Raw genomic sequence first — 26,205 nt, 5'->3', positions numbered from 1 at the left:
TCCTTTAGAAGTTTCTAAAAGTTTCCTAAGAGAAACTACCAGCTCTGTCATTTGATTAATTGTAATTTTTTTAAGGACTGTAAAAATAACCATTCCTGAGCCATTACTGATGTCACTGCTTACTAAGGTATTATATATGAAAGTCACATACTGCTAAACAAAGCATACATAATTTAAACCACTATCATCAACAGTCCAAGTACTCTGAAAATTCACTGTTATTATTTTGGTAACTTGCTTTTTGTTATTTTCCTTATATGTGTGCAATACTTTTATATGCATTTTTTCATATTTACTTTCAGTTAACAGAATGCCATAAATACTTTCCATATTATTAAATATTTTAATAGTTTGCAAAGATTATTCTTAACTACTATATACTATTCTTTTGATTAAATGCAAAAATATTCTAACTTTATATAGATAGCTTCCAATATTTGTCTATTATAAATAGTGCTTTATTTTATTTATTTATTTATTTATCTTTTTAGGGCTGCACCCACAGCATATGGAAGTTCCTAGGCTAGGGGTCGAATTGGAGCTGTAGCTGCCAGCCTACACTACAGACATAGCAATGACAGATCCAAGCTACATTTGCGACTTACACCACAGCTCAAAGCAAGTCTGGATCCTTAACCCACTGAGCGAGGCCAGGAATCAAACCCATGTCCTCATTGTTACTAGTCGGGTTTGTTACCACTGAGCCATAACTAGGAACCCCCAGTTTTAATTATTATAAATTGTATTTTTGTGTATTTTTGATTAGTATAATTTCCAGAAAGTAGAATTACAAGGTAAAGGAGGTAACTATTTAAAATTTATATTATAAGAATAAAGTTGTTTAGAAGAGCTTATCAATTTATATTTATACTCATAGTTTATAAAAGCATTATCTCACAAATTTTTGCCAGTACTGGACATTTTCTAAATGTTTGTCTTAATATTTTATAACTTTGAATTCTGTTCTTATATTTATCATCTTTTTGTTAAGAATTATATTCAAATTTTCATTTATGTGTTATATTTTATGTATGTTTAATCACTTTCCTTTTATTAATATAAAACCAATAATTTTTTTAGAAATTTTATGTGGCATAGGAATTAAAAACAAAGCAAATAAACAAGCAAAAGGGGAAATAAAAAAGCCACAGGAAGTTAATTCTTTGTACAACTCATTATTCCTTGTTTAGGGGAAGAATAATATAATCCTCTCTCCCCATCTATACTTTATGATATCCCTTAACCTCAGAAGTAGAAAAGGACTGTGAGTAGGCCTGATTCATTTGAGAGCACTAAACCTTCCATGAAGAACAATTTTTTTGAATTGATGAAAATATTCAATACTTGTCTTTTGAAGGCACAAAAGAATTATGAAAAAATCAAAACAAAAATAAAATTGAATAAAATCCTGAAAAAAATTAATAGATTTTTCAATCTTATCAGAAGAAGATGCTGTAGGTATGCATTATATCCCCTGAGATGTATATATTTCCTATGCCATGGAATGGGTTAAAGCCTCTAACATTTTTTTTAAATATTTCTTTTACAGTGAGATTCTTTTCAGACTACCATTTTCTAGGTGTGAAGGCATGATATGAATTAATCAGCTCTTCTCAGTATCAGGTTACTGAATGGATGGAGTAGCTGAAAGGACTGCTTATTGGCTTGGATCTGTAATTTAGTTCAAGAAGCTTTAAAACTCAGCTCCACAGCAGGAAGCCAATCCCCTATGAAAATCTTCTGGACATAAATGCAATTGAATTTAATTGGAAAAGCCTTGAATTTTGGAGCCAATCTTCCAGAAAAATGCCAAATTAAACGGAAAATTACTCTAGTTTACCTTGGAGAAAGCTTCACACTTTAGAAAGTTGCCTTGAAGAAGCAGCTTCTTTCTGTGATAAAACTTCCAGTGTGCCTTTAATACCATATAAGTATCTTTATGACCCCAAATAACAGTATCAAAATATGAGCTGAATGGTATAGCTATAAAAAAAAAGAAGAAGGCTTGAGTAAACTCAACTGTACATTTCCTAAAATATGAAAATATGAGTTATTCCACTTTGGAATGATAAGAAATAACCCCATAGATTTTTGTTCATTGTCTTTGGCTTTTATTTAGTGTTTTTTGTGTGTGTGTGTGAGCTCTTATAAAAAGGATCTATGTATCTTAAAAGTATCTATGCATAAATGGGAAAGATATATTACTGTATATATATCACAGTGTATTTAGCACATAGAAGTTGTAAAATATATATGGATTGACTGACTTGTAATGAGAAAACATTGTTTCCTTCTTGAAAAAGAACTAGAGCATTCGTAATTTACTATTTGCTATTCACAAAGCCTTGAAACATCAGCTTCCCTTGAAGTCCTCTTTTCACCTATCAACAGAATCTCCTATTTCTTTTCAGCTTTATTTTCATTACTGGGCATAACAATACCATTATATGGACTTATATTAAAATAGATTTATATATTCTACCCAGTGGTACAAGGCAGGGGTAGCACATTATTACCACAAATGCAAATGATAGCAAAGATCATTGGTTGTAGAGAATTTAAAAAATAAAATAAATCTTGCTAATTCAGTATTCTCTTTATTGTCACCATGCATCCGTGATTCTACATAGTGACAGTGATAAAACATTCCTCTCCTTCAGGAAGGATCACTCCTACCCACAGGTACCTTCCACTTTGCACCCCTCCCAACCCTACCTCCCTTTGGAACACCACTCTTTATATTCCTCCTTCAACTATTATATATTTGAGGATAGGATCATTTCAAAAATATAATTCATCTGGAGCTCCCACTGTTGCACAGCAGGTTAAGGAGCCAGCGTTGTCTCTGCAGCAGCTCAGGTTACTGCTGAGGCACAGGTTCCAACCCTGGCCCGATGCAGGGCAATAAGGATACTGCATTACCATAGCTGTGGCATAGGTCAGAACTGGGCTCACATTCAATCCCTGGCCCAGGAATTTCCAATTGCTGTCAATGCAGCCAAATATATGTGTGTGTGTGTGTGTGTGTGTGTGTGTGTGTGTGTATAACTTATGTGTGTATCTGTCTATCTATATCTGTGGTAATATGGAAAACACTCAAGGAATTTTGTTATAACATATCAGTAAAATAATGAATAGCACAATTAGAAGATCTAAAAAAAGGGAAAATGAAAAAGTTGGGTTTCTTAATTAATAGATATCAAAACATTTAGTATTTAATCAGAGAAAACCACTACATTAAATCAAATAAGTTATAGAAATGGTCCATAAAACTGTTTTCCAGGTTGGAGGAAAAAGTTTATTGAAATATACAGCAAAAAGAAAGTGGCAACTTAAAAGAAAATTTGAATCTTATATCTGCTCAATGTGTCAAACTATAACTACAGAGGATGATCAGTGAAATAATGACTTCTTCACATTCATTTTCCAGATCTGAAAAAGTGGCTATCAGACCCAAATCCAGAAAAATGGATTTTGGGAATTGTACATCATGGCCTCTCAACATGAGGTAGAAGAAACTCTCTCCTGGATGGTATTGATAATGAATTGACAACAGTAACCTAAGCTCAATAGGTCTAATCTGTGAAAGAAGAATTTGACCAGGTCCAGAGTTAACAAATACAGGAGTGGATAAATTTATTTGGATAAATAAATATATTATATATATAATATATATATAATATTTATAAATAATATATATAAATAAATATATTTACTCCTTTGGAGTGATATATATATAATTATTATATATTATAATATTATTATATATAACTTTGGAGGAGTTATGTATAATTATATATAACTTTGGAGGAGTCAAAAATTTGGAAAATGAAGTTTTTAAAATGCTGAGAGAATTCATATGGATTTTTAAGTTATTTTTACTACATATACCTTTTTTTAGCAAAATAGGCATTTGTAGTACAAATATCATGATACATTATATATCTAATGGCAAAGAACTCCTGATTTTGATGTTTAGTAATTCAGATGTCATTTTATCCTAAGAACAAGATTGCCTAATGAAAAAGTTAATTTTTAGGCTATGATATAACTGAATTTCCTGCAGAAATGTACACAAAAGAGAGAGGAGCATATAATACAAGTTGAAAGGGGAAAAATATTTATTGTTTGATGTACACTCTCCCTTAATAAAATAAAAATACAAATTATATTTAAGGATATAAACTTCCCTGCATACAGTAAAACTAGAAATTGAAAGGGATTTCAACTTGGTGGCTATTAAAATCATATTATATATACCACATATATAAGTACATATGAATGTGTTGTATACGTGGTATATATAACATTAATAACACATAGTATACACATATACTATGTTTATAATGTATATTATACATACATTTATATTAAAAAATGTTAAATGCTGTCTATAATTTATGACAAATTTTTTTAAATCAAAATTCAAAAGTTTCATTTGAAATAAGGGTTAGTGACTAAGTCAAAGCAAATATCTTTTTATTACCCTGTAATTTCCATGAGCACAGAGATCTTTGTCTTTTACTGCCTTATTCTGAACCCCTAGTAAAAGAAGAGTTACATAAAAAAGAACAGCCACCAACAGACATCCTGCTATATGCATGAGAAAAAATAATATGGTGTTAGGAAAAAGATGAACTATAATGATTTGAGAGAATCTGCTGTTGAGTTATTCACAAATAGAAGAATACATTGTTGGTATTGACATTCCAAATTAAAGACTATAGAAAACGATAAACTGCCACAGAAGGAAACTGTTCTGAAATATGACTGTCCTGCTTCTGAGTTAAATAAACCTCACACTGAAGCTGAGATTTCAGTAGATTGTGGGCAAAATGACCATATTACCAAGAAGTACATTCTAAATGAAAAAAATGGTATAGAGGAACATGAACTATTTGTTACATAGAACTCCCTGTAAATGGTCCTTCTTCCTTCAAGGTTTATTTTTAGGTACTCTTTTCATTTTAGCATGAAATCTAAGAATTTTGCTCTCTTTTCTCTAATGCTGCTAATACCTATTTTTCCTAAGTTGAGTTAACCATATCCAGTCAGCTATACTACGGGTTACCAAATTGGAGTCCCTAAATTGTTGCTCCCAAAACAATCATGCAGTTTTTCTAATTATTTTCTTACTATTAGTAGCTATAGAAAAACATTTTGAACTCAATAAGAAATTATACCAACAGAAAACTGGGAACATGTTACCTAAAACACACTGGTACTTGTTGTAAAGGGTATATATATTTTATTTTATCTTTTACTTTTCCCCACAACTTCTAACTAGTTAGTAATTCCTAAGTATACATTTAGACATTTATGTTAGAATTTAACCCTACCATATCCTGTTTGATTTGAGAGTACATAATATTAACAATTATTACCTGAGAGCACTTTTAGGAATGAGTACTTCTAAAGTTTAATTTGACTATTTTATTTGACTATTTTTTTTTAATCAAGCTATTTTCTTTTGTGTGTGTGTGTGTGTGTGTGTCTTTTTAGGGCTACACCCACAGCATATGGAGGTTCGCAGGCTAGGGGTCAAATTGGAGCTGTATCCACAGCCACAGCAACACCAGATCCGAGCTACATCTGCGATCTAAACCTCAGTTCATGGCAATGTTGGATCCTTAACCCCCTGAGTAAGGCCAGGGATTGAACCTGAATCTTCATGGATACTCATCAGATTAGTTTCCACTGAGCCATGACAGGAACTCCTCAAACTAATGTTTCATCTTCTGTTTAGTTTTAAACACCTATCTTTAGCTAGGTAGAGATAGAAATAGAGACAAGAAACTTTTAGAAGAATCTTCTGACATGTTTCAAAATGGTTCCTTTACCCCTCGCTCCTTTAGAAGTGCAGGGGATTTTTCTCTGATATTTACTGTGAGAACCTGGTCTGGACTCATGGAGATAAAACTCACAGAAGCATAGAGGCCTATGACTGGGTCCCCCTGAAGTTTTTAACTCTTAGATTTGCTTGTGCTGGGCTTCCAGAAACCCACTCATTGAGATTCAGATCATCCTGCCTGAACCCTGGTTGCTGCAGAGTTTTCTTCTCTGCCCACTTCCCAGTGCTCAGCCTCCGCACCAGAGGCGAGTGCTGCGATCTGTGTGCTGCAATCCTGAGGATACGGCCTCTTCGACACTTTGGCCCCGGGGAATCGGCAGTATCAGCGGCAGGAGCAGCCACAGCCACCTCAGGTCCTGTCTGGAATCCTTCCCATCACTTCACTGAGAGCCTGTCCCAGCCACGGGGACATCTCTTTCGTCCTTCCTTGTCAACTTGTGTGACCAACAGATGAACATGGGGACCGAGGGCCAGACTGCAGGCAGCGACAAGCACCTGGTGGACGGTGTTCCTGAGGAACTTCTGAAATTACTATTCACACCTTTCCTGGGACACTTTCTTAAAAGGACCAGCAAGCCTCCAGTTGATGTGGCTAGAATCCAAAATTCATGGAGCTGTTGCAGAGCAGATCTTAGTGGTCTCAATAAGGCCGGAACATTTGAACATCACAACCCACACAGAGGGACATTGGACTTAAAAAAACGAAAACAAAAACTGCAATGTTTGATCTTTTCCGGCCTTAAAAGCAAGAAAAATGGAAAAATGATAATCAAAGATGGCAGAATAGAAGGACTAGAGCTCAACAACTCTCTCCTAAAAACAATAAAATTCAGAACTAAAGGCTGAGCAATCTTCAACCAAATGGAACAGAAATCTTAAAAAAGATATCCTACTCCAGAAGACAAAGAGGAGGCCACATCAAGAGGTAGGAGGGGTGAATACATGATATAAACAACCCCATACCTCCCAGGTGGGAAGCCCCACAGACTGGAAACTAACTAGTTCACAGAGACTCACCTACAGGAGTGAGAGTTCTGAGCCCCACATCAAACTCTCATGTGTGGGGATCTGGCACTGGGAGAAAGAGTCCCTGGAGCATCTGTCATTGAAGGCCAGTGGGGCTTGTGCACAGGAGCTCCATGGGACTGGGGACCCCATTCTTAAAATGCACACACAGACTTTTATGTGCACTGGGTCCCAGGACAAATCAAAGACTCCATAGGACTGCAGTTCTTGGAGGACATCCTGGGAAAACAGGGGTGAATGGGCTTGTTGTGAGGGAAGGTCATTGGAAGCGAAGTTCTGGGGAATATACAGCAGCATGCCTTTCTCTAGAGGGGGCCATTTTGGGAAAATCTGGCCCCACCCATCAGCGCTGAGAAACCTCAGGCCAAACAAAAATCCAGGTGGGATCACAGCCCCACCCCTCAGTAAACAGGATGCCTAAAGAACCCTCAGGCATACAGCCACCTCTAATCTCATCCAGAGACTAAGCCCCACCCACCAGAGGGATTAGAATCAGCTCCACCTACCAGTGCGCAGGCATCAGCCCCTCTCATCAGAAAGCCTACAGCAGGCCCCCATACCAACTTCACCCACAGTGGGGGCAGACCCCAGAAGTAAAGAGAGGCCACAACTCTATTATCTGTAAAAAGGTCACCACACCAAAAACCTACAAAAATGAAAAGGCAGAGAACTGTAACTCAGATGAGGGAGAAATAAAAACCCTCATAAAATTAGCTAAGTGATGAGGAGATTCTCAGCCTACAGGAAAAAGACTTTAGGCTGTTGATGCTGAAGATGATGCAAGACATTGGAAAGAAACTGGAGGCAAAGATGGATATCTTACAGGCAACACTGACCAAAGAGATTCATAGATAAAACTTAAACAAGAAGAGATGCAAAATAAAATAACGGAAATAAAAAATTCACTAGAAGCAGCTAACAGCAGAATACAGGAGGCAGAAGAATGAATAAGCAAGGTGAAGGACAGATTAGAAGAAATTATGAATGTGGAACAGAAAAGAGGAAAAAGATTAAAAACAAATGAAGAGAGTCTCAGAGAACTCTGGGACAATGTTAAATGCGCCAACATCCATATTATAGGGGTGCCAAAAGGAGAAGAGAGAGAGAAAGGCACAGAAAAAATATGCTGTAAGATAAGAGCTGAAAACTTCCCTTACATGGGAAAGGAACCACTCACTCAAATTCAGGAGGCACAATGAGTACCATATAAAATAAACCCAAGGAGGAATACACCGAGACATATATTAATCAAACTGACCAAAATTAAAGACAAAGAGAAAATATGGAAAGCAGCTAGGGAAAAGAAACAAATAACATACAAGAGAACCCCAATAAGGTTATTGGCAGATTTTTCAGCAGAAACTCTGCAGGCCAGAAGGGAGGGGCATGATATACTTCACGTGATGAAAGGAAAAAACCTCCAACCAAGATTACCCTACCCAGCAAGGCTCTCATTCAGATTTGAAGGAGAAATCAAAACCTTCACAGATAAGCAAAAGCTGAGAGAATTCAGCAACACTAAACCAGCTTTACAACAAATACTAAAGGAACTTCTCTAGGCAGAAAAGAAAAGACAGCAACAGGAAACAAAAATTCCACAAATGACAAGGCTCACCAGTAAAGGTAAATATACAGTAAAGATAATAAATCATCCATGTACAATTATACCACCAAAATCAGAAATCATGAGAAGAAGTGGGTACAAATGCAGGACACTGGAGATGAGCTTGCAATTAAGGGAACAACAACTTAAAACACTCTCATATATGTATAGATATTATATCAAAACTTCAGAATAACTGCAAACCAAAAATCTACAATTGATACACAAACAAAGAAAAATCAACTCAAATACAACACTGAAGATAGTTATCAAGCCAGAAGAGGAGAGAACAAGAGAAGATGGGAAGAAAAAAGAGCAACAAAAACAAATCCAAAACAATTAATAAAATGGCAATAAGAACGTACACATCAATATTTACCTTAAATGTTAATGGACTCAACGCCCCAACCAAGAGACACAGATTGGCTGAATGGATACAAAAACAAGATCCATATATATATGCTATCTTCAAGAGACCCACCTCAATTCTAGGGACACATTCAAATTGAAAGTGAGAGGATGGAAGAAAATATTTCACGCAAACAGTGATCAAAAGAAAGCTGGAATAGCAATACTCATATCAGAAAAAATAGACTTTAAAATGAAGAATATTTTAAGGGACAAAGAAGGTCATTACATAACTGATCAAAGGATCAGTTCAAGAAGATGATATAACAATTTTAAATATCTACGCACCCACACAGGCCCTGAATGAAGCACTAAAACAGATGGACTTAAGAAATATTTATAGGATGTTACATACAAAAGCAACAGAAGACATATTCTTCTCAAGTGCACATGGAACCTTCTCTAAGACTGATCACATCCTGGGCTACAAATCCAACCTCGGTAACTTTAAGAAAATTGAAATCACATCAAGCATCTTTTCTGACCACAACGCTATGCGACTGGAAATCAACAACAAGAAGAAAACTGGAAACAACACAAACATGTGGACTAAACAACATGCTACTAAACAACCAATGGATCACTGAAGAAATCAAAGAGGAAATTAAAAAATACCTAGCAGCAAATGACAACAAAGATACGACACTCCAAAACCTATGGGATGCAGCAAAAGCCCTTCTAAGAGGAAAGGTGAGAGCAATACAAGCCCACCTCAGGAAACAAGAAAAAGCTCAAATAAACAAGCTAACTTTACATCTAAAGCTGCTCAAGAGAGAAGAACAGACAAGACCTAAAGTTACTAGAAGGAAAGAAATCATAAAGATCAGAGTAGAAATCAATGAAATAGAAACAAAGAAAACCATAGAAAAGATCAATGAAACAAAAAGCCAGTTTTTTGAAAAGATCAACAAAATTGATAAATCTTAGTCAGACTTATCAAGAAAAAAAGAGAGAGGACTCAAATCAATAAAATTAGAAATGAAAAAGGAGAAGTAACAACAGACATCACAGAAGTACAAAGGATCATAAGAGACTACTATATGCAACTATATGTCAATAAAATAGAAAACTTAGAAGAAATGGACAAATCCTTAGAAAAGTAAAATCTTCTAAGACTAAACCAAGATGAAATAGAAAACATGAATGGACCCATCACAAGAACAGAAATTGAAACTGTGATTAAAAAATTTCCAACAATCAAAAGTCCAGGACCAGATGGCTTCACAGGCAAATTCTATCAAACATTTAGAGAAGAGCTAACACCTTTCCTTCTGAAACTATTTTTAAAAATTGCAGAGGAAGGGATACTCCAAAACTCATTCTATGAGGCCACCATCACCCTGATACCAAAACCAGACAAAGATACCACAAAAAAAGAAAACTAGAGGCCAATTTCACTGATAAACATCGATGCGAAAACCTTCAACAAAATACTAGCAAATCGCGTCCAACAATACATTGAAAGGACTGTACATCATGATCCACTGGGATTGATCCCAGGGATGCAAGAGTTCTTTAATATCCACAAATCCATCAGTGTGATATACCACATTAACAAACTGAAGAATAAAAACCATATGATCCTCTCAATAGATGCAGAAAAAGCCTTTGACAAAATCCAACACCCATTTCTGATAAAAACCCTTCAGAAAGTGGGCAGACCAGGAACCTACCTCAAGCTGATAAAGGCCATATATGACAAACCCACAGTGAACATCATTCTCAATGGAGAAAAGCTGAAAGAATTCCCGCTGAGATCAGGAACAGGACAAGGATGTCTGTTCTCACCACTACTCTTCAACATAGTTCTGGATGTCCTAGCCATAGCAATCAGAGAAGTAAAAGAAATAAAAGGAATCCAAATTGGAAAGGAAGAAGAAAAACTATCCCTATTTGCAGATGACACAATACTATATCTAGAGAATCCTAAAGACTCTACCAGAAAACTGTTAGAGCTCATCCATGAATTTGGCAAAGTTGCAGGATACAAAATTAATACACAGAAATCAATGCCATGTCTATACACTAACAATGAAAGAGCATAAAAAGAAATTAGGGAAGCAATCCTGTTTACCATCACATCCAGAAGAATAAAATACCTAGGAGTAAACCTACTAAAGAGACAAAACTCCTGTACTCTGAAAACTATAAGACACTGATGAAAGGAATCAAAGACGACACAAACAGATGGAAAGACAGACCATGCTCTTGGATTGGAAGAGTTAATATTATCAAAATGACTATACTATCTAAGGCAATCTACAGATTCAATGCAATCCCTATCAACTTACCAAGGACATTTTTCACAGAACTTGAACAAAATATTTTAAAGTTTGTTTGGAAGCACAAAAGACCCAGAATAGCCAAAGCCATCCTGAAAAAGAAAAATGGAGCTGGAGGAATCCTGCTCTTGGACTTCAGACTATACTACAAAGCAACAATCATCAAAACTGTATGCTACTGGCACAAAGACAGAAATATAGATCAGTGGAACCCACGCACCTACAGCCAACTCATCTATGACAAAGGAGGCAAGAACATACAATGGAGAAAGGACAGCTTGTTCAATAAGTGGTGCTGGGAAAACTGGACAGTCACATGGAAAAGAATGAAATTAGAACACACCCTAACACCATACACAAAAATAAATTCCAAATGGATTGAAGACCTATATATATATGACCAGACACTATAAAACTCTTAGAGGAAAACATAGGCCAAACACTCTCTGACGTAAATGACAGCAACATCTTCTCAGATCCACCTCTTAGAGTAATGACAGTAAAAACAAAAATAAACAAATGGGACCTAATCAAACTTCAAAGTTTCTGTACAGGAAAGGAAACCCTAAACAACATGAAAAGACAACCCAGAGAATGGGAGAAAAATCTTTGCAAATGAATCAACGGACAAGGGATTAATCTCCAAAATTTTTAAACACCTTCTGCAGCTCCATACCAAAAAAACAAGCAACCCCAACAAAAAATGGGCAGAAGATCTAAACGGAGAGTTCTCCAAAGAAGACATACAGATGGCCAAAAAACACATGAAAAGATGTTCAATGTCACTCATTATTAGAGAAATGCAAATCAAAACCACTCTGAGATACCACCTTACACCAGCCAGAATGGCCATCATCAAAAAGTCTACAAACAACAAGTGCTGGAGAGGGTGTGGAGAAAAAGGAACCCTACTACACTGTTGGTGGAAATATAAACTGGTGCAACCACTGTGGAAAGCGGTATGGAGATTCCTCAGAAAACTAAAAATAGAGCTACAATTTGATTCAGCAATCCCACTCCTGGGCATCTATTCAGAGAATACCATGACTCGCAAAGGCACATGTACTCACATGTAGTTTGCTGCAGCACTATTTTCAATAGCCAAAACATGGGAACTACCTAAATGTCCATGGACAGAGGAGTGGATCAAGAAGGTGTGGTACATATACACAATGGAATATTACTCAGCCATTAAAAGGAAGGAAATCCTGTCATTTTTAGCAACATGGATGGACCTAGAAATTATCATGCTAGGTGAAGTCAGTCAGACAATGAGACACCAACATTAAATGCTTTCACTGACATGTGGAATCTGAAAAAAGGACAGACTGAACTTCTTTGCAGAACAGATGCTGACTCACAGACATGGAAAAACTTATGGTCTCTGGAGGAGACAGTTTGGGGCGTGGAGGGATGTGCTTGGGTTGTGGGATAGCAATCCTGTGAAACTAGACTGTGATGATTATTATACAACTACAGATATGATAAATTCATTGAATAATATAAAGAAAGAAAAAAAAAGGAAACTTTTATAGGAATCTCTGCACACAATTGTGACGCCTGAGAAAACCCAGGGTCTGCCATCTACAAGGTGAGAGCCAGGGAAGCCAGCAATGTATTTCTAGTCCAAGTACCACAACCTGAGGACCAAGAAATCTGATGGTGTAAATCCCAGTGTGAGGGCAGGAAAGACCAATGTCTCAGCTCAAGTAGTCAGGCTGAAGGTAAATTCTTCCTTCCTCTGCCACTTTTTTCTATTCAGGCTTTCAGCAGATTGGGTCTTGTCCACTCTCTTTGGAGAAGGGTAATCTGATTCACTCAGTCTACCATTTAAAATGCTTTTCTCATCCAGAATAACCATTAAACACACCGAGAGAAATAGTGTTTAACGAGCTATCTGGGCACCACCTGACCCAGTTGAATTAACCCATAAAACTAATCACTATCAGTATGATACATTTGTTACAACTAATGAGCCAATATTGAATTATTATTATTAACTAATGCACACTTTCTTCAGATTTATTTAGTTCTTAGATGATATCCTTTTTCTGTTCCTCGTCCCATCCAGGATATCATATCACATCCAACTGTCATATCTCCCTTGGTACTCTTGGCTGTGACACTTTTTCAGACTATCATTTTTTTGTGATCTTGGTATTCCGGGTGATCAAGTATTTTGAAGAATGTCTTCTCAATTTAGATTTGCCTGATGTTTTTGCAATGATTAGACTGGGGTGATTTGGTGGGGGAGGTTGGCCACAGAGAAGAAGTATAATTTTTATCCAGTCCTATCAAAGGCATAATTAACATGACATCACTGTTGATGTTAATTTTTATCACCTGACTAAGCTAGTTTGTTTCAGGTTTCTCCAATGAAAATGACCTCTGCTTCCTTCCATTTTCCATATTGTACATGTGTAGACCATATTTAAGGGATGAGAATTATATTCCATTTCTTTGAGGAAGGGTAATTCTTTTCTCTAATTATAATCACTGACAATTAAAGACCTTTTATATTACATGAAAAAGAAAAATATTTATAAAAATAAAAGTTACTATAATCTGAAACACACTTATTGTGTAATATCAGTGATTTCAAAATGTGAGAGCTGTAATATAGATGACATTTTTATAACAATATCACATTCTAAGAAGCTTACTTCTTTTTATTCTCTTTCAAATCTATGAGAAAATAAAAAATAAGTTTGGTGTTGGTCTGTTATTTGCTTGTCTGACACTGTATCTTTTTTTTTTTTTTTTTTAACACTGCTGGAGCAATCTCAGGTTCAGATGTTTACAGGTAACTTTTTCTACCTGGATCAGAATGACAGTATTGTTTTCATAATGTTTTTAGGAACATGTTGTGGGTTTTTTTGGCCAGTAACACTAGCTTCGAATTATAACAGTAAAATAAGATTATACATTAAAAAGTATTTTAAAATTTAAATACAAATTAAAATGTGTAAGTAAATAATGATACAGATGATATACAGAAATAGCAAATGTGTGATGAATAGTTGTTTGAAAAATGTTATTTTAGTATAAAAAGTATCAGGCTATTAAAACAATTGGCAGAGTTCAGGTACATGAGTCTTGGGCACATTTTTTTTTTGCTCAACACCTTGCAATAAAAATAATTTTATATTTAAAAATGTAAAATGCATGGGCTCATTTGAGGTATAGTGATTTTTTTCAAGGAAACTTTACAATAATGGGTAGAAGTTACATATTTGTTTACTGTCTAATCAGTGCACATGAAGATTCTTCATAGTGTTCAGATATGATTTCTCTCTGTTTATGTGTAGAAATTGCCTCTTCCTGTACTTTTTTTAAAAAATAAGACAAAACACGTGAACCATGCAAATTCCTTTGGCCACATTCTCCAGAAAAATTCAGTGGCACTATTACTCAAAATGCCACATCTCTTAATATAGATGTTTTTATTGAATCCACATAGATTTTCTTATCTTTGTAGTTTCCTGATACCATTTTGTTAATGCTGGTTATTTATGAGGCTGCATCATCTATTGTATCAACCAAGAATTCTGCCTTTCAATGGCTTTTACTCAGAGTTTTTTTTATTCTGCTTTGTCTCAATGATGACCAAAAGGTAAATCTTACCCAGAGTATGAAGGAAAATGTAAAAGATTATTTTAAAATAAAAGGTCATCTTAAACACATTCTTTTAATTTAATTAAGTAAACATAGAATGCATCTTTCAACCTTGTCTTCATTTTAACTCTTTTGGCCCTAATTGCAATATCCCTAAATGTGATCTTTTTGAATGCTAACAACACTTGGCTCTCATACACTGACAATCATCAAGGAGGATATTGAGAAACTCACTGACTGAGTAAAATAGTTGCATTCCCACAAAGAATTTTTATTCTACCTCCAGCATGATTTAAGATTAACCTATGAGGATCCAATGTCACCTCAACATTAATCAGCAATAAGAGAGTACCCGTCAATCAGTAGGGCCCATGGTTTTGGAAAGTCCTTGTAAAGGACATAATAGCCATCTTATGGTAGCAACCATGAAAGATTATCTAATAACAAGATTCAGACCTTAGTTGGGGGATAAGTGACTGTCCTGGGTGGCAGTGGGGGCAGCGCACAAACTCCCTTTAAGTTTGCAAGGTGATAGGAATGGAAAAGGCAAGAGTCCACACATTTGTCCAAACATGTGGATTAAGCTTGAGGCTTAGTAAAGGACCAATAGGAGAGCCTTGAACTTAACCTCCTTCTAATGTGAATAAGAATTATCTAAAATAGGGTATCAGCACTATTTTTGTCACTTAATTCAGACCTGTGGGTCATCATACTGCTCTGTGGAACAAAAACCAGACCAGCAATTACCAGGATGAAGACATAGGCATAATTTTCCCCCTCCTAGCTGCCCAGGGAATCTGGTTGGCTGCATGATTAGACTTCCCTGAAGAGGAAAAATGTGGACTGAATTCTAGGCTGGGCACTAGATGGCACTTTGTGGTCTTTAAATCCTAAACATCAGAAGGCAACTGAGCAAATTTCTAGGAAAGAACTGCAAAGCACAGGGACTTTGGGGCCCTATCTGAGTGGAGGGGCCTCCAATTGCTGGGGTATAGGTGCAATACTGACTTGGTTATTCCCTAACATTCTTCTCAAGAATAGAGCATGAAGCATTCTCATTGTTAAAAATCTTTTGGTATGGAGTTCCCGTTGTGACTCAGTGGGTTAAGAATCCAACATGATGTCTGCAAGGACGTGGGTTCAATCCCTGACCTTGTTCAGTGGGTTAAGGATTTGGTGTTGCTACAAGCCATGGAGTAGGTCACAGATATGGCTCAGATCAGATCTGGTATTGCTGTGGCTATGGTGTAGGTCTGCAGCTGCTGCTCCAGTTTGACACCTAGCATGAGACATTCCATACCTAATACTGAAAGATTTAAAAAGAAAATCTATCTAATAGATAGTCCATAATTTAATAATTTTGAGAATTTTGGTAATTCGACATATTAAAAATGACTTTAAACTTACATATCCATCTATTTATCTATCTATCATATATCTATCTATAATTTATATGTCCTTCCTGAAATTTTTTACTGTCTAAGACTTTATATTTTTATCTAAGTTTGGTGTGTTAGTGAAACCAAGCAGGACCCTGTGGGGATTTTGGGCACAAGCTTTTCTGTGTCCCCAGTTTCTTGTTGTTAGGGAGTAAGCTTCAGCCTACTTGACCTTCCTTAAGTTCCAAAGGACAGGTTCAAATAGTTGCTAATCATCGAAGGGAGGAGATACAGAGACTTGGGAGGAATAGACAAGAAACAATAGTTCAGCCTTGGGGCAGGGTTCTGGTTCCTTCTCAATGAGTATACAAAACAGTATTTCTGAGTTCTTATGCAGAATTAAAACCCCAACAAATGAAAACAGAGAGGAGGACCACCAGAACCAGTGCTGGGATAACTAAACACCAACTCTGAAGAATGAAACCTTGCATCTACAGTTGAGGCAGAAATAATAACCCAGTCAGTGTAGGAGCATGTGCTTCAATGCATTCTTTGATATGGCTATTGACCAACATTTGTGGCTTAAGCACTCCAGGGAATAACATCCCCACAGGCCTTATTTACTATAGGGAATGTACCTACACCCAGATGGACATTAATCTCTAAACCCCTGTGAGTCAGTTTATAGGAAATAAAAGGCAAGGAAACCATGAGACTTATGGGGCATTTCTACCCCAATACCACTATTGGACAAGGACTGATAAAGGTAATTGGGCAAGGCCAGTGGAAGAAAGCCACATCTTTCTGGACCCCATGTTAGTACCCTCCCCGTCTTTAAGGGATAAAAATTCCTATAAGACAATAGAGAAGGGGGGCTCTTCTCCCCTCTCCCAGCTGAACTGGGAGCTATTTGCTTTCCTGTAATAAAGACTTTGCTTGCTTGCTACCTGTGTGCTTGCAAAGTTCATTCTTTGGCTGCATGTACAAGAACCCGGATTCCAGTAACATCTTTCCAGCATCACCCTGATCTTTATCCATGGTCCTTTGTCTATTCCCAAACTATAAAATCATTTCCTAATCTCTCCCAAGGGAGGGCACAGTCTTTAGAGCATTAGTCTGGTGTGGCCTCCTTTGTCTGGCAAAGTAACAAAAGTTATTTTTTTCTACTTTGCCCAAAACTCTGTCTCCATATTTCTATCCAGCACCAGTGGATGGAGCCCTGGTGTCAGTAACATTAGTGTCTTTTCTTATATGTTAATATATTAATCCAAATATGCTCTCAGTTTGATGTTTGCCTTAAAATTATCATACATTTGATGCATAGTTTGTATAAAATACCATCATTGGTAGTTTTCTCTTGATTTTTATGTTCTGAAAGTTCTTACCCTATTTAAAGTTGATTAAATAGCTTTGGTTGCTCCTATTTTCACTTTTTATTTCCTTTTACCCTTTGTAATTTATGTTATCAAGAACAAAGTTGATTTTTATAATTTTACAAAGTATTTCTATAAAATCACTTGCAAAATTAATAACTCAGTGCTCATTACTATGATTTTAATCATATGTTTAATTCACATAAATAAATAATGTAATATTCAATTTATTTCTCCTCTCTCTCTTTGTCTGGCTTTGTCTCTCTCTCTCTATACACATACACACACACACACACACACACACACACATATATGTATATTCTGACATATATATATCAGAATGCTTTTAGTTTATTGTAATTCTTAGTTCTTTTTAAAACATCTTGTTTTAAGTATCAAATTAAAAATGAAATAGTATTTTTGAGACACTTTAATATAAAATGAAGACTTTTATAAAAGAGAAAGCCACAAACCTAAAATGATACTGCTGGTACTAAAGCCCGAGAGACAAAACCTAGATTTAATAACCATTCTAACTGCAATTTTGACCTGCCCCAGAACTGTAATCTTAATTGGCCATCTGGAGTTTATTGGTCATCACCAAAGAGGTAATGAGTTTCATGGGCCCTCTCCATCCCCTATCCCCTAAAGGAAGAAGAGCTAATCTGCGGGATAAAGGACCACTCCCTGCCTCAATATTGTTCCCTATTCCCAAAAGAAAATGACTTCCTCTGAAACAATTTTTTCATTTCATTTGCTAATAACTGCCTTGCCCCACTCTACTTCTGTCTTTAAAAACCTTTCATTTTGCAAAATCCTTCTACCAGTCGGTTTACTAGATGGGATGCTGCCTGATTCATGAATTTTTGAATAAAGCCAATTAGGTCTTCAAATTTACTTAGTTGAATTTTTTAAAAACACATTTAAGTCATTAACATAATTTGGAGAATTAGCACCATATTATTCCTATCTATGTGACAAAAATTATCACCAAATGTACATGCCATACCCTGAAAGTAAACAAAATTTTACTGACCTGCTAGCTATAAAAATAATGACTGTGGGAATATAAAAGTTGGTATATAATTTAATTCAATTGTTACTCAAATGATATTGAAAGTCATATTTCTACCATGATGTCTATAAATTCTGCAGTCCTAATCACCACATATATTTAAACAAAACATTTTTATCAGACTTTTAACATATGCTATATCAAGGTTGTTTTTATATTAGAATAACCCAGTCATGGAAAATGGTTTCTAAATTGTTGCTTCACAATAAATAAATGTACATTTGTAAACATATAAAAACAAAGGAAAAATGGAAGATCACGGTTGGCTCAAAGGATTGGAGGATGAATACATATACATATATATTTATACACATGTGTCATGTATTTGTGTACATATGTTCACACAAACATACATATACACTCATTCATAGTGACTTATTTTAGAGCCACAATAATGTAGTACAAGAAAGATATGAGCTTGAGATTTAACATATACTAGAAGGCAAGATATTTAACTTAACTACGTCTTAATTTCACATATTGGTTAATTTCATATATTAAGACATTCAAATTCAAGAGAAAATATTTTTCAAGTAATGAATTCTTTAAAATAATGTTATTTCTCCTTCCCACTCCTTTCTCATTTTCAAAGCCTACTGTTTACTTTAGTTTTACTAGTCCATCTCTCACTGCGCATATGGACCTATATCTACCACCCATTCTTTTTTTTTTTTTTTTTTTTTTTTTGTCTTTTTGTCGTTATTGTTGCTATTTCTTAGGCCGCTCCCACGGCATATGGAGGTTCCCAGGCTAGGGGTCCAATCGGAGCTGTAGCCACCGGCCTACGCCAGAGCCACAGCAACGCGGGATTCGAGCCGCGTCTGCAACCTACACCACAGCTCACGGCAACGCCAGATCGATCCCCACTGAGCAAGGGCAGGGACCGAACCCGCAACCTCATGGTTCCTAGTCGGATTCGTTAACCACTGCGCCACGACGGGAACTCCTCTACCACCCCTTCTTTATGGACATTGTTCTATCACCTTTCCTCAAAGATGGCCTCAAACACTTTCTATTAAATCATATATTTTAGCATATAATCATATCACAGATTGGGGAAAATATTTGCAAAAGACACATCTCATAAAGGACTGTTACTAAAATATACAAAGTCTTAAAATTCACCAACAGGGAAATGAACAACCCTATTGAAAAATGGGCAAAAGACCTTAACAGACACTTTACCCCTAAAGATATACTGATGACAAATAAGCATTTGGAAAGATGCTCAATATATCACTAGGAAATTATAAATTAAAATAACAATAGTATAACACTACAAATACACCAAAATACATACCATCAAGAACACTAAGTACTAGTGGATCTGTGGAGCAAAAGAAACTTTCATTCATGGCTGTTTGGAATGCAAAACAATACACCCACTTTGGAAGACATTTTAATGGTTTCTTCCAAAACTAAACATAACTCTTCCCATATAACCCAGCAGTTATCCTTAATATTTTACCCAAATGAACTGAAAATTTACATCTAAACAAAAAGTACACCTGGATATCTATAGCAGATTTATTCATAACTGCCAACAACTTGGATTCAACCAAGATGTCCTTCAGTAGGTGAATGGAAATAAGAGGTGGTACATTCAGAAAATGGAATGTTATTCAGCCCTAAAAATAAGTAAGCTATAAAGCCATGGGAAAAACAAACAAACAAACAAACAAAAAAACCCATACTATTTAATTCCAACTATATGACATTCCAGAAAAGGCAAAAGTATAAAGATAGTAAAAAGATCAGTAGTTGTCAAGGGTTGGGGAATAAGTAATGAATAGGTAAAGCACAGAGGATTTTTAGGGTAGTGAAATTATCTGAATTGATATTGCCATGGCGTATACATATGAAAACATATTTGGCAAAAACCCACAGAACATACAACACCAAAAGAGAATCCTAGTGTAAACTATGGACTTTGGGTAATAATAATACATTACTCTAGGTTCATCATTTGTAACTAAGATACCGCCATAGTGTGATATGTCCACAGCCTGGGAGATTGTGCATGTGTGGGACAAAATATACGCAAAATCTCTTTTATGTCCCTCTCACTGCTGATGTGAAATTAAAACTCTGAAAAGGAGTCCATTAAAAAAAAAACAGGAGTTCCTGTCGTGGCGCAGTGGTTAACGAATCCGACTAGGAACCATGGGGTTGCGGGTTCGGTCCCTGCCCTTGCTCAGTGGGTTAAGGATCCGGCGTTGCCATGAGCTGTGGTGTAGGTTGCAGACACGGCTCGGATCTGGCGTGGCTGTGACTGTGGTGTAGGCCGGTGGCTACAGCCCCCATTAGACCCCTAGCCTGGGAACCTCCATATGCTGCAGGAGCGGCCCAAAGAAATAGCAAAAAGACAAAAAAAAAAAAAAAAAAAACAGGAGTTCCCATCACGGCTCAGCAGTTAGTGAACCCAACTAGGAACCGTGAGGTTGCAGGTTCAATCCCTGGCCTTGCTCAGTGGGTTAAGGATGCTGCTTTGCTGTGAGCAGTGGTGTAGGTCGAAGATGCCGCTCAGATCCCGTGTTGCTGTGGCTCTGGTGTAGGCTGGTGGCTACAGCTCCGCTTCGACCCACAGCCTGGGAACCTCCATATGCCGCGGGAGTAGCCCAAGAAATGGCAAAAAGACAAAACAAAACAAAAACAACTTCTGGCTATACATTTTACCTTATTTAAACTTGTATAAGATATTTGCATGTGAATAACTTTGGTGAAACATAGTATGATTTTTCTAATACCTAAAAGTAATAACAAGATATACCCATTATTTTTCACGATTTTTTTATGTTACTAAAAGATTTTTGATGGCTTGAAATTAGATCAGACAGATCATATTCCACAGTACAATCTCCTGTTTTTTTGTTTCTTAATTATTCAATTATCAATTCAGAAGCAGATGGACATGTATCTACTTTATACTGCCCAAGTTTTAACCCAATTTGTGAGAGGTTACGGTTAGATGCTGAGGTCTACTGACATCCTTTATTCTGCCAGCAAATGGAAGTTAAACTAGAGATAGGTTTCAGAAGTAGAGAACATTGATTTCTATTTAACCAAGTGTATTTCTCTGCACACAGAGCTCACATTCATTCTCTCTAGGGAGGTTTTCCTATGAGATGATAAACAAGTTTTAAAAAGAAAAAGAATTTGACTTCACACACACACACACACACACACACACACACACACACGTACTCGTAAATGTACACACAGACTGAACAAGTCTTATGTATTTATAATAAGAGATACATATGGAAAAAATATTATGAATAGGTGATAGTCATTTATCAAATGAGTTCTGTTCAAATATGAAATTTTTTTCTCTTATTTAAATTCTTGACTTTGTAGAATATTGGAAAGAACATTAAATCCATAGTGAAATATTTGAGTTCAGAGCTTGGTCCTTATTACCTACTTACTCTATGAATTCTGGCAAGTCAAAATTTGGCAAGTTCAAAAGTTTATTGAAAATATTATGAGTTTGATAAACAAAAACTTCCTCTCACTAGCTGGAAGATATTTGGTCAAAGTGGTCAATGTCTTTGAGACTCAGAGTCTTCCTCTACAAATTGGTTCACAGCCTGTACACTGTAGAATAATATAAATTGTATGTATATTTTGTTCCACATAATGGGGATCTAGTAAATGGCAATTTTTGAGGTGTGTCTGTGTATGAAAAGATATATGCATTCATCATAATATAAACCTATATATACATAAATGTATATACATGTATATCCCACATAAATTATAATCTTAAATTCTAAAAATAACTCATCTGGCAGATTTTATTTTCTTTATTTTGAAAAAGAGGAAACCAAGTTCAGAAGTGTTGAGTGACTTGCCAGAAGCTGTATCACTATCAAGTTGAAATTCAAATCTCATCCAACTGGCCCTTGAGCCAGAGCTTCCTGCACTGCATAGCACTGTCCCTTACCTTCTCCATTCTCTAGTCACCAGGCATTATTAATTTCAAAACTTAATAGCAAGAGAGCTGAAGCAAGAAGGCAGGACTTCTTAACTGATGTTAGTTGGGAACATTCTGACAGGTGACGAAATTTTTGCTGCTCTGGATATGTCACAAATGACCTCAAGATCATTTTAAGTACTGATTTACAACAAAATTTTAGCAAGTAGGTAAATTTACAAATCTGGATTTAATCTCTCTCTTCTCTCCTTTCTCTTTCTCTTCACTCCTGGTTTAGATAGGCATATCTATATCTACCCCCATATCTATATCTATATAAGTATAGATTTATACAGTTGATCTTTATTACTCATAAAAGTTTATTTCCCTGTGATCTAAAAGAGTAGGCAATGTTAGCTACTGGCCAACACTCTAGAATCTGTTCACATATTTGAAACACATACCAAGGGTCATACTAAGGAAAAAAAGTGTCAAATTAAAGTTAGCATAGGTATTAGGGCCTGCCCTTTTATCAGACATTATTACTTTTGTCACTTACTCAATGGCATAGAGTATACAGTAGATTCTTCAGCTTTTAAGGGATGAAGCTAAGATATTTCTTTAAGCCCGCATAGATAAGAAGTAGACAAACTAGAATATTTTTAAGGGTGGATTTAAATCTCTCTGTTTCCCTTCCCCTAGCTTTCTTCATCTATCTAAACATCTGGGTCAGATTCAAGGGCAAGGTGATTTACAACTAAGGCAGGGTTACTCTACAAAACTGATAAATAAAAAGAGGACCCAGATAAGATCAAGATAATTAAGAATATGGAATTCAAAGAAGTTGTAAGATCACTGTATAGATCTGATTGTCTTTTTTCTCCACTTATTGGGCCAAGTAAATAAAATGCAGTGCCTAAAATCCACATTTCTCATATGTCAGGAAAATGATAACAAACAAAATTTAACAAAGAAAACAGCATCATAAGCACACAAATAGTGACATATAACACCTGGGATTCCTAAGGCTTGGATCTGTTTTCTGAGGCAGCAAGACTGGACTGAAAGAAAAAAATAATTTTACTGATTTTCTCTTTCTTTCATTTTCTTGGTAATTTTCTTATTTCTGCCTAAGTAGTTCTTAGAACTGTGGTGGTGATATAATAATGTTGGGTCATAGGTGCTTGGCATTGGAGCAAAGAGCCTGCTTTCATTCGTCTTGAAGGTACTCCCAACTCTATGCCAGTGAAGGATGCAGAGGCCAAAATAGTATAGTCTCTCTTACCTCACTAGAAATTTCTATTAACATTTTGAGCCAAACCCTTGAATAATCACAGAGGAGTTCATTGTCTTCCTAGTCTTTGACCTGCATATATACTTTCCTCAAGATCTTCATGGGAAGAAATATTTTATTAGGGACAGAATTTGGTTGTTCTGGGATTCACTGCCATCATACAATTTCTAAGTGTCATTTATGTATATTGATATCAAAACAATAGTCTATCTTCAGCATTTTTTAAATGATTAACTATTTCCTTAATTGTCTGTATTGTCTCCCAGGATTCTTCTATCTTTTGGACTTCTTGCCTGCTACTCGTCCTTTCTGGTGGGTAATTATAAACATATACAATCTGCTTCCTTCTGCAGTTCTACCCATTTGTATTAAAGACTAGATGTCACTGGTTTGCTCCATTGCTTGTCATTTGCCTACACTAGGGTCTAGTTTCATACTGTTCCCTTGTAGTTGTTTTGAATGTTGTGAAAATATTCCCAGCTGCATGCATGAAAGCAAAACAATGCGGAAACGATCAGTGAGAATCACCAAATAGCTTTCCCCTTCTTTTCTATGTATTGTATCTATATGAGAAGATGGATTTTAACTAAACCTATTGTGACAATCATTTCACAATAGATGTAAATCAAATTATCATGCTTTGCACCTTTAACTTTTACTATGTTGTATCAATTATTTCTCACTAAAACCAGAGGGGAGAAAACCATATATTCTAGTATTTACCTTGAGCCTTTATGGATTTCATTCTTAATCCTACACATTTTCTACTATAATTCTCTGTTTTCTGAGTTATTGGTAATCTTTTTGTATTTTATATTAGCAGTCTAGCTTTATCTTCTCATGATACTCATCTAAGATTTTCATACTCTTGATAGATGACAGATAGATAGATAGATGACAGAAAGACAGATGATAGAAAGAATGATTGATAGGGATATAAGACCCTTATCCTATATCTAGGCTAAGAACCCCTTGTATAAAACATATATTTTAGTGAAACCATGCTCTAGGATGAGGGGCTCTTTGCTTAATGCCAGTGGAATACTCTAGGTATGGCAAATGGGTTTTATGAATCTAAATACTCTAAAATTTTATAAAATTTAGGAGATTATATGTATATTATAAACTATTTTGGAGTAGAATCCACAGGTTTGTAATATTAGTGATTACCATGAACCTCCTAAATATTTTAAATATCAACATTATGCAAAATTATAGTAATGAGGGAAATAAAAAAATGAATCTACAGTATAACAGAAACAACAACTTCTAACATTTATTGAATTCTTACAAAATTTTAAGTAGTATGCTGAGGGCATTTTATACTTAATTAACTCTTATAGTAAATTACTGACTCTCACAAAGACTAAGTCCCTTCTTTAAAGCCTCATGCTAGTTAGTGGAAGTGATAACATCATACAAAATTCTATCTGCCTCCAGTGCCTATTTCCTTAGGACACTATGTTAATAATCTTATTCAGACAAGACCAAATGAACTTGCACAGTTTATTCTTTGCACTAGGACATGTCTCAGTATAAAGTACAGTTTTGGTATATAGCAAGCTAAGGAAAAAGAGTTATTTAGGTCATCAGTGAGTAGTGCCTATCTTCCTCAGTTTTGTCACCTTCCTTTAAAACTGAGTCAGACTAAACAGCAAAAGTAAATATGGTCAGACATCATCATGATTCCAGATTAAATTATTGTAGTCTCCTTATGATTAGAAAAATACATAACATTTTAACAGCTTTTATTAGGAAGTTACATGAATGCACATCCTATATTTGAGATTTTAAAATTCATGCAAAAATGTCCTTAGTCATCTTTTCCATTTAGGTTATTTGAAGGGTGATTGGACTAATTCAGAAGAACTAAAGTCTACTTCAGGGTTAACCACTCTCTGCATTATTTTAGGTATAACACTGAAAGATTTTTAAGACTCAACTTTCTCAACCATAAGGAATAAAACTGTCGAGCCAGCTGAATACTTTTTCCATATTCCTTCCAATGAAAAATGATTTGTCCCAACTTTCCCATCATTTTATTGCCTTCTGTAAGCCAAATTCTATTTTATCATATTATCTCTCTTTCTCACTTTGTGCATGTGTGTGTGTGTGTGTGCGTGCATGCATGCGTATGTATGTGTATGACCAAATTATCATTTAATGCTTTGCATATTTCCAAAGATTAGCTTTACTCTTTCATCAGTGTACTTTCTCTTAAATTATCTGATATATACGACAGTTAAAATGATATGCATAGAGAAGTATTTTGCCTACTTAGCTTGACAAAAGCCCTCCTTAGTTATGCTTGCTACCCTTCACAGTTTTTTCCCTCTAGGATAAGATCTATAATATAACATAATAACCAGATAATTTGAGGTAA

The sequence above is a fragment of the Sus scrofa genome, chromosome 14 (genome assembly GCF_054392235.1).
Source record: "Sus scrofa isolate SSC_HxYL_T2T_F1_AM1 chromosome 14, Sscrofa_HxYL_maternal_Yorkshire_Landrace_v2.0, whole genome shotgun sequence".
In the NCBI taxonomy this organism is placed as follows: Eukaryota; Metazoa; Chordata; class Mammalia; order Artiodactyla; family Suidae; genus Sus; species Sus scrofa.
The sequence above is the reverse complement of the archived record's forward strand: the minus strand, read 5'-3'. Positions refer to the sequence as shown.